This window comes from Protopterus annectens, chromosome 11.part0 (assembly GCF_019279795.1).
Source record: "Protopterus annectens isolate FY-2018-M chromosome 11.part0, PAN1.0, whole genome shotgun sequence".
Lineage (NCBI taxonomy): Eukaryota > Metazoa > Chordata > Ceratodontiformes > Protopteridae > Protopterus > Protopterus annectens.
The window spans coordinates 1,047,036,964-1,047,055,588 of NC_056745.1; the positions used below are offsets into that span (position 1 = coordinate 1,047,036,964).

The following is an 18,625-nucleotide window of genomic DNA, read 5'->3' on the forward strand; positions in this document are numbered from 1 at the left end:
CATAAAACAAAGCCTGTCCCTCACTCTCTTCAAAAAAAATTTGCATGAATGTATGGGGAATCGTCAATTCACTCTCATGGTACTGCCCATATTCCTTAGGTTAATAGGTTTTTACTAGGCTAATGGCCACAAGGGCCTTTTTTAAGCACTGCCATGCATCCCAAATCTCTGACAAGTTTTGGTACCCTTGATAAGTAAATGTAATCAGGACCTTGGGAGGCGAAACATTTACAGGCTGCCTGTGTCCATTAGAGATATAGGTGCCAAACCATAGATGAATTTCTTATTCCCCATACAAACTGTTCAAGTTACACTTGAATTGGGCTAGGGAGGAACTCTGCTTCACATGGATGGGGAGCCTGTTCCAGAGAAGGGGTAGTCTCTGGGATATATACATGTCTCTCCAGCAGGTCCTATTGATATCACAGGCAAGGTTTAAATTTTTAGAACAGGTAATTTTGGTGCTGTTTATTTTGTGGATATGTAGGAGCTCCAACAGAGTGGGGTCTGACAATGCTTTATATGCCAGGCATAGAACTCCCCTCAACAATCTGTAGGAAACAGAATACAGGGAGAGAGCCTCAAGGTAGTTTACATAGGACATGTTACTTACACCCTGTATTGTTTTAGTGAGGGACGTCTGTGGACATTCCAGCTGTTGGATATGTCTGGTTAGGTGCATTCCAAAGGGGGAATTGTACTCAATGGTAGGTCTGATGAATGCCTAATACAGTGGAACATTGACTTCTTTGGACCTAGATGCCATACCTTTGTTTATTAAGTTGCGCAACATAAAATTACTTCCTCACTACTATAGACACATGATGGTCAAAGGCTAGATTACTATCAATGCATGCCCCCAAGTCCCTGACTACTGGGTCAACTCTTAGGGGGGTGTTGTCTATATTATAGTTAACAGGGGTTGATGACTTCCCAAAGGATACAGTTATGCATGTCTTGTTATTTAGTTTTAATCCATGATTCTGGCACCAGTTGTTTGTCTGTGTCAGCCCTTCCTGGGGAATATTTGTGTCGGTGGGTGATTCAATGACAGCTCCTAATTTGTAATAATCTGCAAATTTTGCCAGAGGCTGACTTCAGAGAAGTAAATGCCAAAAAGTAGCGGACCTAGGACTGATACCTGAGGTACTCCACTTGTAACTGGCCTCTTTGTAGTGGTGGACTCCCCAATTCTAACTACCTGGGTCCTATCTGTGAGCCAGCTTGCTATCTACTGGGCTACATAAGGGGTTGTAGCTAACCTCTTAAGTTTATCAACAATGCCCAAGTGGGAGATTGTGTCATATGCCTTGTCCATGTCAAGGTAGACAGTGTGAACCCTTTTACCCTCATCCATTGCTTTGGTGACCTTCTCAAAGAAGTCTACCAGGTTGAGTAAGCATGACCTGTCCTTGATGAAACCAAACTGGGTTGCATCCAGTATCTGGAGATTTCATATGTCATTATTGATCATTTCCATGATAATTCTTTCCATGCCTTTGCATATGAGACTAGTGAGACTTATGGGTCTATAGTTTCCAGGGTCTGTAGCTGGCCCACCTTTGTGCAGAGGGATGACTGTTGCTATTATCCATTCATGAGGCATGAAGCCTGTTTAGAAGCTACAGTTATAAAGCAATTCCAGAGGGCCTGATAGATTATGTTTCATGCTATTTAAAAGGCATCCTGGGATATTGTCTTGGCCCATTGATGCAGTGTTCTTAACCTTAGAGAGAGCATTAAGGACTTGTTCCCTAGTATAGCATGGGAGTTATATTTGATGATACTTCCTGAGGGAAGGTTGATGGGACAGAGGGGTAAAGTTTCAGATGAATTTGTTAACCAGTCTGTTTGCTATATCATCTGGCTCAATATAGGTGGCTCCAGTTCCAATAAGCTATGCACACAATTTTGTATTACCTTTGAGGTTGCAGGCATAGCTAAAGATTGTCTTGTGATTGTCCTTGGTCTGGGAGCAAGGGAGCCCACAGGATTTTTTCCAGGAGGGTGCAAACCCAGAGCCCCGCCCATGCAGCCCCACCCCCTCCACTCACGCAGCCCCACCCCCTCCACCCACGCAGCCATTCCAGTGTCCCATTACCTGGATATTTCTCCCCATTTGCCATAGACACTGTTCAAATCTCTCAGTGTGCATACTGTTTTACTTCTACAATGATTACAGATATTTGGATTTCATTTACAACTTTTATTTCAAATTTTATAGCACAAACACTGATAGACATTTACTAAATCTAAACAAAGCAATACTCCAAAACAGACTTAGCATTAAAACTTCTCTACCTTTGAAACCCACATTCACTGAAACAGCACTGAAACCCACATTCAAAGAAAATGCATCTGGCCAGTGGCAGTGTAAGTTTACCTTTGGGCTGATTTCAAATCATAGGCTCCTTGCACACATTTTGAGAACCATGCAAAAGTTCTTTGATTCACCTTCCTGACTGTATTAATTATACCATATAATAATTGAATTATATCCCTTGTATAATACAGCACCACTTGTTAGAGTATGTTTTAAATTTATAGTTCTGAACATTTTTCCTTTAAGCAATGAAACAAATCATGAACCAATAATGACAACCTGCCCAATTCAGAACATTTCAACCATAAAGGGTCAGTCAAACGTCTGTCATACAATCCACCAATATCAAACAATATGCAGAATCTCTGCAGAAGTAAAAGTCATCTGAATAATTCCACATTAAAGAGATCTGAAACCAATGAAGAGGTTGTTGCTAGAAAACAATTTTATATTTCAGTATTTCATTTACAAATTCAGTGCCTGTTGCCCTTGAAGAATAAATTGCCTATGTTACATTAAAAGAAATGGTAAGCTGGTATATTACAATAAGGAATGGCTGGCAAGCTGAAAAACAGGTTCATAGTTATTAGGTGTCTCATCCAAAGGAGGACATACTAAGGACTCCAGAACCATACCCCCTTAAAATACAAATGTACATGCTGTAGGAATAGAACCTACAACCCTTTGCATTAAGATGCAAGTATGCTACCTGCTGTGCTAACACTGCCTTAAAATTTGATACCACAATAATGATACCATTTGCTAAACAAAACCGTTGCACATTTTAAGCAGACTTAGCATGAGCAGCAGTAACCTTTGCTTCCCTTGAAGCTTACAGTTCCTTGAAAATGCACTTGAAAATGAATTTCACCTGCTAGATCTAAACTAGGGCTTCTCTCTCTCTCTCTCTCTATATATATATATATATATATATATATATATATATATATATATATATATCTGACTCTGACTCTGTCTCTCTCTCTCTCTCTCTCTCTCTCTCACCTCAACTTCTTAGTGCAAGAAATCTAGACAAAGCCTAAAATAAACAGGGACAGATCATTCATTCAGTTGTTTAGATTGCCACCTTCCCTCCAGGATTAGAAAGCCAAATTTGATCAATCATTCTCACTCCCCCCAACCTCTGCCACAGGCTCCTCCAATGCCCAAATTACTTTTTGATCCCATGTCATCTGGGCTACAGTCAGAACTTTATTTCTCTGTGCTAAAGAGCAATAAAAACAGCTTTCTTGAGCTCTAAACTTTATTTATTTGTCGGGCTAACTGGACAAACCTACTGGTCACAAATGCCTCTTTTTGTAGAAATTCTGGGAGCACTGCCTAGTTAAATACTTTCTTTTATACTGCACAGTATGCAAGCAGAAACATGAGGGACCTATTATATGGACTAAAGCATGAAAGTTGTTGTCAGCTCATAACCTTAAACTTCTCTGTTATTTTTCCAGCAGAAATATGTGCTTGAGGTACAGTTATAGTAGCTGTGTTCAGAACATGTAAAGTACCATTTCATGTGCTCTCCATTGCAAAAGCAGACAAGCAAAAACGAAGCATGTTTGCTTATAACTACTGAACTACAGTGGTACTACCCCCCAAGGAAGGCATGCAGTATCTGCTTACTACATGCGGTTAAAGCAGTGGTAGTTGAGTGCCTTCAGTTCTAATATTTAATGTTACAGTGAGTCTGACCCAGGTGAGTTATTTTTGAGGGTTTTTGCAATTTTCTCCACTGTGGTGTATCTGTGGAGATGGTATGTATAATTTAGTAGGATGTGAGACAGAGCCATCCACATGATGGATGTGCAGGGGGCTTGCCCCTTGCAAACAAAGATATACACTTTTTTAGTTTTTGGCTCAATACTTTCAATATTTGTATTTTAATAAACAGTGAACCAAAAAAGTGTGCTTTGATCACACACAGGTAAAACCAGTTATCTGTCTATCACAGGAGACACTGATCTACAGATGTTATAACTAATAATAATTTTACTGCAGGGTCCCTGACTTGGTTGGAGCATCAGGAGAAACAGCATAAGGAGAAACACCAGCTGTACAACCTATATCCTTACACACCCTTACTTCACAACATCTGGTAGCAATCAAGCACACACACACATCCTTACTTCATAAGTTCTGCAGACTGCAGCTAATCATAGTAAATTCCTTCCCAATTCCCTTATACACTTACTTCATAATGTCTATGCAGCAAATATAATCCACTTGTAAATTTTCTGTTATTTCCAGATAACATGGTCAGGTAGACAGGAAAATAAGCAATTTCAAATAGCACGAGCAGGCAGATCAGAGAAGAAGCAATTTCAAATAGCACGGGTAGGCAGACAGGAAGAACAGGACATTTGCATGCACGGATGTGATGCGACCGGAAGAACTGGACGTCTAGATGCACAGAAGTGATGTGACCAGACCAGCAGAACCATTCTTAAAGAACACAAAAAATGATGGGGCCAGACCAGCAGGACCATTCTTAAAGAAGAACACAAAAAATATAAATAAAAAAGAACGCAAAACGCAATGTATTTTTCTCCCGGTCAGCCCATTCCAGGGGGGTACAAGTGCACCTCCTTGCACCTGCCTGCGGGCGCCCTTGTCTGGGAGGCCAAATTTACCTCAGATTTGGCTTTTGTAGACTTAATTTGTCCTCCGAGTTGTTTGTTTAGTTTGATGAGAGTGCTTTTATCCTGCTGGATAATGCACCTCCTAATTTTTGCCATGATTTTCTTCTTTGTGTTATACAGCCTATTGATGTTGTGAATCCACCAGGGTGGCTTGTTTCTCCAGTTAGTTCTGTACTTTTTCCTGATGGGTACAGTTGCCTCTGTGCAGCTATTAACATCCTGTATAGGGTTTCTGTGAACAGTTCTGTGTAGGCAGCAGTGTTCTCAGGGTTTATGGGGGCTTGAAATTTTGCCAGATTATCATTTACTAGAAGGAAGTTAGCCTTAGAGTAGTTACTGAGTATTCCAGGATTATCTGGTGTTCTGGGTTTTATTTTTACTTCAAAGGAGACCATTTTGTGGTCTGACTTTACCAGAGAAGAGGCAGTATGTAAAATGAGTCAGAGCTCCAGCACCCAACGACCCTCTACCCTGATACTACCCCATCCTATTATCTGGGGAATTAAGGTATAATACTGTCATATCCAGGGTATTATTGGCTAGACTTGTAAAGGCTCTTGTGCCATTAGCCTAGTAATTGCCCAATGAACTAGCACCACATGGAAATATGACAGAGATTACTATCAAACAGTTATTAATTAATCAAGACACGCACACACTGCTTTTTGTAAAATCGGAATAGCAGTGACATTTAATAACCAGAGAACTGCACAAACCATTGTATTCACCTCCTATGTGATACAGTCAGTTGTCTTCCTAAACAGTCTTCAGCAAAGGAAGTACCCCAGATATCCATATTTATTACTGTAATTGCAACCTTTTTATGTTCCAGTAGCACTACATGTGAGTATGTGAGGAAGTGCTTAACTTATTGTTTGTTTTTGTTTGTTTGTTTATGCTGACGTGGTGAGGCCTACTGATTGAGTTATGTCCTTTATTCTGTTCAGACCTGAGGTACTATTTATAATAAACAGGTGACATTTGATGAGGACATCACTGAAAGTTCCTCTGCTTTTCTTTGGATAAGTGCCATGGGATAATTAACATACAGCTAACCTGCAACTCAGGCATATGAAAGTATTGTATAATCTCTTATCTGAAGGATGGCATCTCAGGTGTACAGCACCTCACTTATGTTGCAATACAGCATCAGTTCTCAATATGAATCCAAATGTAGACATAGAACCTAAAACCTTCAGATGTTTGTGCCAAGTGCTGAGCCGTTTAATAGCATTATTCACAGGGAAGGCATATACCATTTACAGAGGACTGAGGTTATAAGCTGCTAACATGCTGTTTCCTGTGGTACAGGGTTTGATTCCCTCAGCTGCTGTTTGCATTCTGTGTGACCCTGAGCAATTCATTTCACCAGAAAGTGTAGGGCAACTGGAAAATTCAGTTAGGTTCCTCAATGGTCTCTTAGACTGCATACCTAGTAACAACTTATAAACTTAAGTGCATCATATCACAGCGGTCTTCCTCATGATAACAGACCTCTGTTGTTGCAGCCTGCCTTAAATGTAGTGTAGCTGTCTTTGCACTTTTTAACATCAATTCTACCATTGGACAATGGATTTCAGAACAGTTAACAAACATCTCTCATAGTGAGGATCATCACAGACCTGTCCAGACTCAAGCCAATTACATGTGGTGGCCTTCATGGGATGCATGCAGGGCCCCTTTTTTGTTTAACTTTTGCAGTCAGTTAACAGTAATAACACAATTTGGTGTTTCAGCTATGTTGATAACTATAAACTGAGCACTGTGGTTACGTCCACCAAGGACCAGTGAACTCTATGAACCTGTTTGTACCACCTCTCTGACAGGTCAGCTATTTGTGCCCACATCTTTAACACCAGAAAGAGCATTGTTACATATTTTGGATATAAAAGCAGTGATTACCTATTTGCTATTAATGAAAATATTCTACACAAAAATTGTGTAACAGAGTTAATTACAAACTTCACTGTGCATCAAACACTAATTACATCATCAGGTGATGTTATTTTAAAAACTGGAATATTTTAACACAGTCATTAGCATGCAATGACTGTAATTCCTCTCGTAAAACTTAGGCTGAGGATGGCTATACCTACACAAGATGAAAGCCTAATTCTTTTTGGCTCAAAGCTGACAGTTAAAATTTTAATTTATCTATTAACTAAATAAAGGATTCCTTTGAAATTTAGGAATTCATTACAAGATAACTGATCTGACATGTGAGTTATTGTTTCAAAAGTTCAGAGAAGCAAATGCTGATAACAACATGGTCATACTGTCTGTTCTGTTAAAAGACATGAAAGCTTATCACAACACCGCAGTGGTGACCCAGGAAAAAAGTGAAAAACATTGAAAGGAATATAAAAGAAATCAGGAGCAAAGCTTCAGAAGTTCATACTTTTCTTTGGGGAAAAATACAATAAGTTAGAGAACTGGAAAATCAAACAACATATTTCCAGGGATAAGTGGATAATCTGGAGAAAAGATCAAGCTAATCCAACTGGTCAGAGAGAAAGTATGCCTTACTAAATCACTAAAATATCACATGCACCTACCTCTATAACTATTACAAGCCATTACCCGGATCCAGCGTTAGAAATATATGGACTAGTCTAACTGAAAAGGGTCCTTGGACCAGCCCACCTAACAAATGTTACAGAAGCACTACCCCACAGAGACATGCCCTCATAGTCCTAGACTTATATTCTACAAAAGAAAGGATTATCTAAAAGAGTTAAAAAATTTGAGAATTCAGTGATAAAATTGTATATTGAAGTTTGTGAAAATCTACCAAAAAAGAAAAAAAAGAGAACAAGAGTCCCTAAATAAGCAGTTTATTACTCTGGGTTTTGACAAACATTCATTTTCTAGCAATTCTAGTAATGTCAACAGGAGGAAAACTGTAGTGGTTTAATAACATTGTATACAGTTGGCGATTTCTAAACTGAGAGCTTTCACAATGAAAGAAGCAACACTGGGAAGGTCTTGAGTACACCGATTCTTGTAAAAAAATGCAGAGGGAAGCCTCTAAAGGTAAATGAGAAGAGAACAATCTAAGTCTTCAAGTACAAAAAGAGAAAGTGATAGCGGAAAACAACAAAACTGTAGGTCTTGATGCGGTGAAGATGAAGACACCTCACGGAGGTCTCACCAAATCTAAAGGTAATAAACTTCACAGAGACAAACTGTAATTAAAGTGAAGTGCAAGACAGACCAAAAAAGGAACAGTCTTTACTGTGTTATACCTTAAACGTTCTGTAGTGGGGTTTATGGAATATATACAAATGCAAATGTTTCAGCTTCATGACTTCTGAATGCTGAGAATATTTTATAAAGAACATTTTAAGTCATTATGGGTATGTCAAGGTCAGTAAAACTAATTATTATTATATTATATATATATTTATTTATCACATCATCAATAGATTACCTGGCTGTATATAGTAGAAACACATAGCATAAAACTAAGCCTGACAACCATAAACATTAGGGTGGCTGCAACATATGCCAGGTAACATCCAAACCCAAACATAAATAATCACACAGACAAACCATTCAGTATAAAATACAAGAAAGACCCAGTCATGTTAAAGTTCACTGTGCAATACATTAAACATCCTGTAGTAAATGGGATATATGCAAATGACCCCTTAAGGCCATACAGGTATTTCAGATATATGGCTTCTGAATATCTAATACTTTTTAAAGTCATTATGGGTACATTCAGACCAACAGAGCCAAACCACACTAGAAGTAAACATGCAATGTTTCAGTCTTTTTCTGACTTCATCAAAACAGCATAAATTACATTTCTACTTTTTGGTTTTATAACTTAGCTATATCCCAGTGCTTGCTACGAACTCACATTATAAAACTATATCATTGCACCTGCATTCATAGGACCATAGAAGATTACTAGGCCAATGGCTGTGAGGCCCTTACAAGCCTAGCCAAGAATTTATCCCCAAAAGGAGAACCTCAATCAGCATCTGGCTATGTGATGTGGGTGGTGTGGTGTTTGTGCTGGCAGTCTCCTCTTTGTCAATACATTGCCAGCACGAACAGTTGTATTCCTATTGTGTAGTCCATATATTAAGGACTGTGCACCAGATACGTGCTTGAAGTATGTTTTCTTACAATTTTTCTTCAACTGTTATGCAAAGTTATTTCTGAATTGGGAGTTGACTAATTCTATGCAGTTCTCTGAATACTACCTGTATGCAGTGCATACGTCATCCCAAAATTGTATGCTCAATTTAGTATAGATTTCTGCTGCAGACACAGGGAGCTATTCACAAGTTCCTATGTACTGTTCAGTAGGGTTGGTTTGTGGCAAAGCTGTACAGGAAATCCCTTTGTAATTGATAAGGTAATTTACACACTGGGGCAAAAATGTGTACATGGCATTGCCACATTGTGTACATAGTATGCCATGTACATATCTTCCATGCAAAATAAACTCCTTTCACGCATATATACACAGGATTGTAAGCAAATTATGGGCATAACACAACCAGTGTACAAGCTATGGAATTCCTGCTCCATGCAAAGAGATGGTGGATCGTTTGTCACCACAGTGATTGATCCCTGCTGATATGTTCCTCAGCACAAAGAGCTGAGCATCGTATCAGAAGTAAAGTTAAAAAAGAGACTTTATGCCCATTGCACAGTAAGGAAAAACTAACAGAAAAACAGTTCACTATGACACAGGCAAACCTGTACCACTATCATACATGTTCCAATCCGAACAGCATTGCTGCTAAGTTCCTCAAAACTGGAGCGTAAACAGTAACAGACCCCCTCATTTCACATTTGGTAAGTAGCTTAACTTTGTCATCATGTCTCCTGATTGTAAATTATTTGTGAATTATGGCCAGGTATAATAGTGGAGCAAATCAGAGCAGGGCAAACTATTTAATAAGGTATATAAAGTATATTACATAGCTTTTACTTGTTGTGCTGTGCTGCAGAGTCAGACATCACACATAAGTACAGCAGCTGTATAGGTATACATAAATCAGGGAAGAACTCTACAAAGAAAAGTACAGCACGCACACCACAATATACCGTACATTCCTGAGCACAGTTCATAAAGACTAGACGTGCTCTGTATACCAACATTATAGACCACAATCCATGCCTGCAAATTAAGATCCTGAACTGCAGAGTACTGTATATAGAGCACAGAGTGCTTCTGTGTTGTAACACACATTTATGAATGCCAGAGCCTGAAACTCCATTATCTTAGCTTCTCTAATGTCATAATTTTTATACTTTGGAAAGCTGTGACTAAGTTTGAGAAAGAAGAATGCATCTTTTGTTCCTTCGGTTCATTCACTATTCATTAATTGAGTATGTTTATTTACTCATTCTTGGTTCAGCTGATAGGTGGGCTGGTCTGTGGAACCTTTACAGCCATGACTGAGATAAGAAAGCATGAAGTAACTATACTGAAGAGATCAATCAAATGTAATGACACCACTTAGGATCACACTTATGACAAATGTGCAGATTTTTACATTTCACAGTAGTTGAGATCTAGTTTCACAGAAGCTGAAAATGGACATATAGCAAAGATAGCAACATTTCACAGTGGTATGTAACATATTTTCATAAATGTGACATCTTATCCACAGTAAGTTTACATTTAGCTACACTCAATGAACTTGCTAGACAATTCACAGCATATGTTACTTGTTACTGCAGTAACAGAGTATGGAGTCTTGGGTAATGCTTATGACAGGCACTGTTACACTTGAAGTTTCCTGACATAAAAGAAAGGGCTCTGAACTTACATACGCAGTATCTGTATATATAAAGAATGAGAGTTTATTTTTACTTAATGAACTAGTCAACACAATTTTTTCTGGTACTTTCTTACAGTGGTTAGTTAGTGATGGCATAGTTAAAAGGCTATTATGCCAAACATGGACTAGCAAAGAGGAAAATGGATTTTAGCAATTGGTATATAAAACTGCTAAAGAAGTTAAAACTATGGCTAATGAAAATTGAGTTTCTATTAATATACAAGCACCCATAAAAGTTACATTTTAGATATCTTCTTCTTGTAAGAATGGGTTTTGTTTAACTGTATATTTTTTATAATTATAAGCATGTTTATGGATTTTGACAAATTAATAATGGATCTAAATACACCATGCATGGATCTGGGCTGTGTTATGAAGGATACCAGCTGGAGAGAGCAGGTGTTGTGGGAATTCATGCAGAGCATACCCAAGAGTTAACTCTAAGTACAATACTACAGGGAAAACATACTGTCCCTACTCATCTGAAGCTTTGTCAACAACCAGAACTATGCTGGCCTGCAAGCAGACAGCAGCTAAATATTCAAAACAGTTACGTGTTGCACTATTTGTTAAAGTCACAGCTATGAAATGGGGCAATCACACAATCAGCACATGACACTGACTCCTTATACGGCTCATGGTTTGACAATGATGATGAAGAATTTGCAATTAAGTTAGGTTGAAGGAAAACTCACATTTAATAAGATAAACATTATTTTGATGGCTCTGGAGTTATATTGTTCAGACATCATCTGACTGTCTATCCTGAAACCACTAGTCTGATGAGTGCAGATAAACATTACTGAAATCAGCGGTACTAGGATCTGTATGTGTAACGACTATGTGGGCTGACTAAAACTCAGGTTATCTCAAGGGGGACTCTAGATGTTACATGTTATACTATAGTATTCTAATGTTTTATGAAATTTTAAGTTGTATGAAAAGTATTACTATGACAGTGTTCTTTCCTACTCTAGTACCACTAATGATACAGAGAGAACTTCAAAAACAAATATGTGTACATTCAAATTACTGTGGGAAGTGCAGCCATTCAGATAATATGAAAAATGGCCACATGGGGTATTTAGTGGGCTGCTAATATGTCTACATTAATACTAACATTTGGGGTATAGCATTATTGTCCAGATTAATGCTAACATTTGTAGTATACCATATTTAATTTACAGAAAAATCTACAGCAGACTGTTTTATTATCAGTTGTTGCTCTTCACTAGGATTACCCCAGTAATAGAAAATCCCTGTCATTATTTCTCCATTCCAATGGGAATTGCTAGGTCACAGGTAGTGGAAATGTCTGTGTATCTGTTAAGTATAAGACAATTCAGAAGGTGGGAACTTGGAGAACAAGTGTCTAATATTCTGAGTCACACAGTGCCATTGCATTTACCTTACGAAAGAACAAGAACAGGAACAAAGGAAAGGGCGGGGGAATTGAAGAAAAAATTGAGACTAGGGGATAATGTAGCATCCTAGTAAATTCCTCGTCATTAAAATAATTTTGGATGGTTAGCTATGTTAAAATGAAGAGCCACTAGCATTAAGGAATCTAAGGAAATATGGGTAGCATGTCACAGCTGTGGTCAGGGACATTAAACACATCCACTCAGGCTAACATTCTTTAGGGTTATGAAGAACGTCATAATAGGAGCTGTTCAACTAATGGGGAAGGGCATCAGTCATAATACTAAGTATGGGGTATGTGTGTTTATATAACTAGAAGTAAAACTGTCAACATTTCAGACCAAAGTGACATATTTAATAGAGACATTTACCATGAAATACAATATTAGTTGTACTCCTGCCGGTGTTGCCAATGCATAAAGTCAAGATGCCTCAATCCCCTCCTCAACCCCCAGGCAGGTCAGCCAGTCTTGGATGCTCACTTCCATCCTTCTCCACCTGGTCCCTCCAGCACCAATGCCACTAGCTGAAAACATATTGGATGTGGTGCACTCAGGACTTCATCCCTCTATATCATAAGGACCAGATGCTTTGTCCTTGACTCTTGTGTAAAGAGCTGAGAGTTACAATGCATGTGGAAGGTACAAAAATGCGATCATCTACATCTCCTTGCTAAAACTAAGACTCCAGAGGTGAAAAATACAAGGTCAAATATCATTCTACAAACACACTTACGTACTAAAAACAGTATGCCTGAGGCCTCCTCACATCTTCATGGTCAGTAGATAGCTGATGGTGCATGAATGGTCATATGACTGACACTGTGCCAGAATACAGGCAGGAGCTAATCTTAGCAATGAAATGAAAACCGGGTGGCCTATTTAACAAACTCTCTGTTTTCATATATGTGGCTAGTCCAGCAGTTTGCCAGCACCTATGTTGTCAGTCTAAGTAGTGGTGAGCATATACTTTTGGATATTTTTAATAAATACATAGGTGTACGTGTGTGTGTGTGTGTGTGTGTGTGCATATACACACAAATATATATGTTCATCTGCACACACACACACACACACACACACACACACACACACACACACACATACACACATACACACACAAACATATACATATATAAACATAGATACATATACATAAAAATCTATAGTAACATCCTATGTTGTCAAGGTACACCCTTGTCAAATACATGTTTTTTTAATCCAAGTGATGAAATAACATGTATATCAAAGGGTAGTTCTGTAGTAGAGTGCTAGTAGCAAAAAGTCTGGACAATACCAGGGTAAGGTGCTTTAACTTTTCCACAGTACAGTGCAATCTTGGAACTAGTATATTTAAGTTAGCAGAGGTTGGGGGGGTGCAAGGGTGCTAATAAAAAGAAGACATTTTGTGGGTGGTTTTTTGGGGGGGGGATTCTGGCTTTTGATGTTCGGGATCAACGGATAGAGTTTAAGGAAGTTTCTTTTTGCTTTATACATATATGTGTATATGTATATGTATATATATATATATATATATATATATATATATATATATATATATATAGATATGGTTCCCTATCAGAAGCCTGAAACACTATAAGCCTGAAAATCAAAATCCTGAAAACAAAAGCCTGAAAACTCAAAATCCTGAAAACCCAAAATCCTGAAACTCAAAATCCTGAAAACACAAATAATGCTAATATGCCAATACAAACACACTAATATCTACCGACTGACCTTAACCCTAACCCTAACCCTAAGGTCCGTCACTATCGCACACTCACCTAACCCGCGTCCTAACCCTAACTCACTTAAACCGCCCTAACCCTAATTTTGTCACTATTGCATACATGCCTAACCTGCGCCCTAACCCTAACTCACTTATACCGCCCCTAACCCTAACATAAAACCAACCGCACACTTACCTGAACCCAACGCATGACCTAACACCACAGGGCTAACAATAGCAAAGCCACAATGACGTCAGTATGTCTATTTTGTGTTTTCAGGATTTTGAGTTTCAGGATTTTGGGTTTTCAGGATTTTGAGTTTTCAGGCTTTTGGTTTCAGGATTTTGATATACTCCAAAGATGAATAGTAGTTACTTGATTTTTTTTAGTATAACAAAACTCCCCTCATTGAACTCTACAAAACTAAAGAAATCCATCAAGACTCTAAAATAGTGTTTTGCAGCAGGAAGAGGCCCCAGTACCTCTTCACCCCTCTAGTTTAATACAAGAATTCCAAGATCACACAATAATGGGAAAAAGGCAACTGCCATAGAATCTAAACATACGATTCACTTACACTACAAAAACACAGCAAAGTAAGCAATTCTATTGAAAAGAATTAACACTGCTAAAATATAGCAGTGTAAGTGAGTCTCACCAAAAGATTTACTTACACTTCTAAAACCAAAAGAGACGCATAAGATCAAACACATGTATAGATCGCTGAATTAAGCATCTATCTAAGGCAAGTTAAAACAAGTCTGATTATGTGCATCTCAACATTCTAAATGGCTCCGTATATATATATATATATATATATATATATATATATATATATATACACACACACACACACACACACACACACACACACACACACACACACACACACATATATACACACACACAAACAACTACATGCACATACACAGATATCTCTATCAGTATGATTTCTATGGTATTGCCACCCTTAGCTAGATGTCATAGTATTTTTCCAAATTGTTATAATTTAGTCAATTAATACTTTTTGACATTGAGTAATTTACTCAGTAGGTGTCTGTATAGTTAAAATCCCCCATAAAGATTGATGAATTTTCATTGATTTTTGCATCCTGGAATTTAGTCAGAAAATCTTCCAGTTTGTAGAGAACATAGGTGATGTTCTGGAGTTTCCTACAATATTATAATCAATAACCTTGATATACATTATTGCAGTATAATCCATTTCTGTCATGACATCATGGAGATTTAACAAATAAGTTGCAAAGTCAACAGAATTTCAGCTGGGATTTTTTTTATCCATAGCCTATCCGCGAAGTGCAAAGGAACTTCCTCTGTTCCATTACATTAAATGTGCTACCACCTCCCAAAATGAATACCACACAAACTCACACATTTATTTTTTTTTTGGCAGTGTTCCTAATATATTTCTTTTCCAGTGACAAAAGCAACTTTAGTAGTTTTGCTTTTAAATTTGCAACAATAATATTACCATTATATTAGGAAGCTGGCAGGACATTCAAGAAACTTACATGCCTTAGAACTTCTGTCATTGCTTCAAATGTTTTAATAATATAGCTGACAGATTTGCAAGTGTCAAAGCACTCACAAGAATTTTTATTTATTTATTTGTAGTTTGTTAACCGGGAAAGTCCACTGGGCCAAGGTGAGGCCTTTTTCACTGGAGGCCCAGGGAGAAAAGCTCCACAGTATGTATGTACTAAAATATAGTAATAGCTCAATCGTATGTACATAAAAGAGATCTACAACAGATAATACCAAGAGTTAACACAGTATGTTCTAGAAACAAACAAGCAGTACAATACATGATGTAATACAATAGAGTTACATTACATCAGTAGTATAAATCATATAAGTTAAGATGTTGCTCTTCTGTACTTCTGCCATTTTAAATTTCATCTGGTAAGCTATTACTTAAGGCATAATCTGCTAATAAAGCAAATAAGTGATGCAAGTCTTCTGTATATGTTTGATAGCCATGCAAGTCCAGTTGAATAAATGTCCTGTGCAGTGCAGACCAAGTCAGGAAGTCTCCAGTTCAAGTTTATAAAAATTATCTTGCAAAATCTATAAATAAAATGGGACAAAAGCCCAAAAATAGGGACAATTTTTAAATATTGCTCTTACAAACTTAGAACGTTTATAGAATAACAGGTTTTACATTAACATGAATTTTATGAAGGTTATGAAGTGTGAGACTCAAATATCTGTCATTATTTTCCAACTTTGGCCTTTAATTATTTGCCACTAATTTCAGAAAACCAGAATTTTATGAAAAATGGACCAAAAATATGAGGCAAAAATCTGGACATTTTGGGAAAATCTGTACAGTTGAGAGGTATGCTCCCAATTCACCAGAGACCAAAACTGACTCCCAATTCATATGTAAATACTCAGACCACCAACTTCTAAAACACAGCAAAAAAAGGGTCTATATTATATTGTCGAAATGGCATTACAGCCAGGGAAAGAAATCGCTTGGCCTGGGCCGCGATATTTCCCACTGTAGTGCAATCTCGGAGTTGGTATATTTAGTTAGGGGGATGTGTTTTAACTGGTGTGTTTTGTGCTGTTGGTCTGCCGATTTTTTTCCTAGGAAAAAAATCAATGACTAGGGGTTTAGTTGTTTTCGGATTTCACTTTTTATGTGTTGTCAAAACAGCATTCACTGAAATGCCGTTTCGACAATATAATATAGACCCCAAAAAATACAAGACAAGACTAAATATCGAACATTGCTCCTCTTTAAACTTGTTTTATGCAGGAGTGAAAGCATCTTTGCACCTCCTAAAATTATTTAAACCAACTCTAAGATTACCACAATTTGGATAAAATGGAATATTCCAAGAAGTGGCAAACTTGGACTTACTATTTGTAAATCCAGATTTTCATTTTTTGAGTCTTCACATTTCAGGACTTGGCTATCTGATTGTTGGCATTTTGGACTGTTACCACAAAATCAAATGGAGCAGTGAAAGCAACAACTACAGTCTCAGAAAGTGTGAGGTTTACAAATAACACAACAGTAGAAGATGGTACTAAGAGCAAGTCTGTTACTAGATGTACGTGGGCAGCTACTCTACTCTCTAAGGGTAACGGAGCTTGAAAGTGTACATCGTATGATGTACACACACTATATACACACTGAAGTACCATTATAACTGGTAGTGTACATAGATTATAGATTAATAGTCTATGTTTTTGTGTTATTAAATGGTAAGATAGCACCCTAATGGTAACGGTAAGGCTACATGAAGGATAATGGGAAGAAAAGGGTAGGAGTAATGCACAACTATGGCAAGTGCACTACTCTAAATGAAGATATACAGCGTTAGACACTAGTGTGCAAAAGAAGAAAAAGCTGATAAATGTATTTGTCTGCTCTGACTCAACATTCATCATGAAAAGTGTATCCTTTAATATGTCTGACTAACTCCTGCTGGAATAACAGTCTGTCTGCCCAAACTGATTCATTTTAGACATACTCAGTTTACTACAAAACATTTCCTCAGAGTTTACATCCGGTTGTATAGTGACAGCTAATACTGAATATACCTGAAATTAAGGTAGTCCTGCATGATCAGATATGGATATATTATCATTTGTGAAAGTTAAAAACTTGATGGGAAAACAATCGTATTATCTTCCTTGGAATGTCTCTGGATAAAATAATGGACCAAAGTGTTTCCTACAACGTTTTCATTTTAACAACTGAGACTATCACAAAAACAGAGTCTTACAAAGACTAAATGACAACATATATTGTAACAACAATGAAAACTGTAAATATACTGTTAATACCAGTAGTATTGTAGCATGGTGTCATTAAAAGAAACAAGTAAGCAATATCCTATGCTACAGTCTAGATTATGCTTGAGTTAATTATTATGGAAACATCCCCAATCACAAGCTTGAAGTCTGGTGCCAGAGGTATTAAATTATGCATTACTCAGACCACAGAAAAATATTGCTAATATATAATATGTTTGTACTTTAATATGTAATATTTTGTGTTAGATACTTGCACTGCTCAGTACGTTTTTGCTGTGCTTATTTATGGAATGCTAAGGTGTGTGCTTCTATAATGTATTACCAACTGTATTCTCTTTACACAAAGCTTTGTTTTAAGCTTGCCAAATGTTTTCCTGCCTTGAAAGTAAAGAATGCTTTAGGCTTACATGTTTACAGTCTTAGATACCATTATACTTGTAAGGCACAGCAGTGTGTCATCACCACAAAGTAAGATGTGACCTCACACATTTGCAAATATTCATGATATAGAAAGCTGTTTAAAAATAGCAGTTGTTAACTTTGTAAGAATAGTGGACACACAGCCTCTTTTCATGGGTGACCTAGAAGCATTGTCCGGTTAAGTATCTTGCTCAGATTCACACAGTTGGCAAATGGAAGCTGTAAGAATCAAACCCATGACTGCTACAGAGCCTATGACTAGCAGCACATAATCTTAAAGTTCTGCATCAAGCTGTCAGATATCATGGTAAAATCTGTTCCATACATGTGTCCAACTGATTTTAAAATGAAAAAAACACATGATGTTGCTTTTACTTTTAACAGGTAATTGCTTTCTTCAGGGTTTAACAGCAGGTTATTAGCAATGCAGCCTTCTGAGGGACTTACATTGTAACTAAGACAACAGTGTTGACATTCC

The 18,625-nt window shown here is 37.5% G+C and overlaps 1 protein-coding gene and 1 long non-coding RNA gene across 2 annotated transcripts in view; one reads left to right on the forward strand and one right to left on the reverse strand.

The window, feature by feature from the left end:
• LOC122815689 (copine-8) overlaps positions 1 to 18,625 on the reverse strand; it is a 3,116,673-nt gene that overhangs the window by 3,064,414 nt on the left and 33,634 nt on the right. The gene's annotated exons all lie outside the window — the stretch shown is intronic.
• Positions 1 to 18,625, forward strand: part of LOC122815690 — a 402,356-nt gene that overhangs the window by 381,802 nt on the left and 1,929 nt on the right. The gene's annotated exons all lie outside the window — the stretch shown is intronic.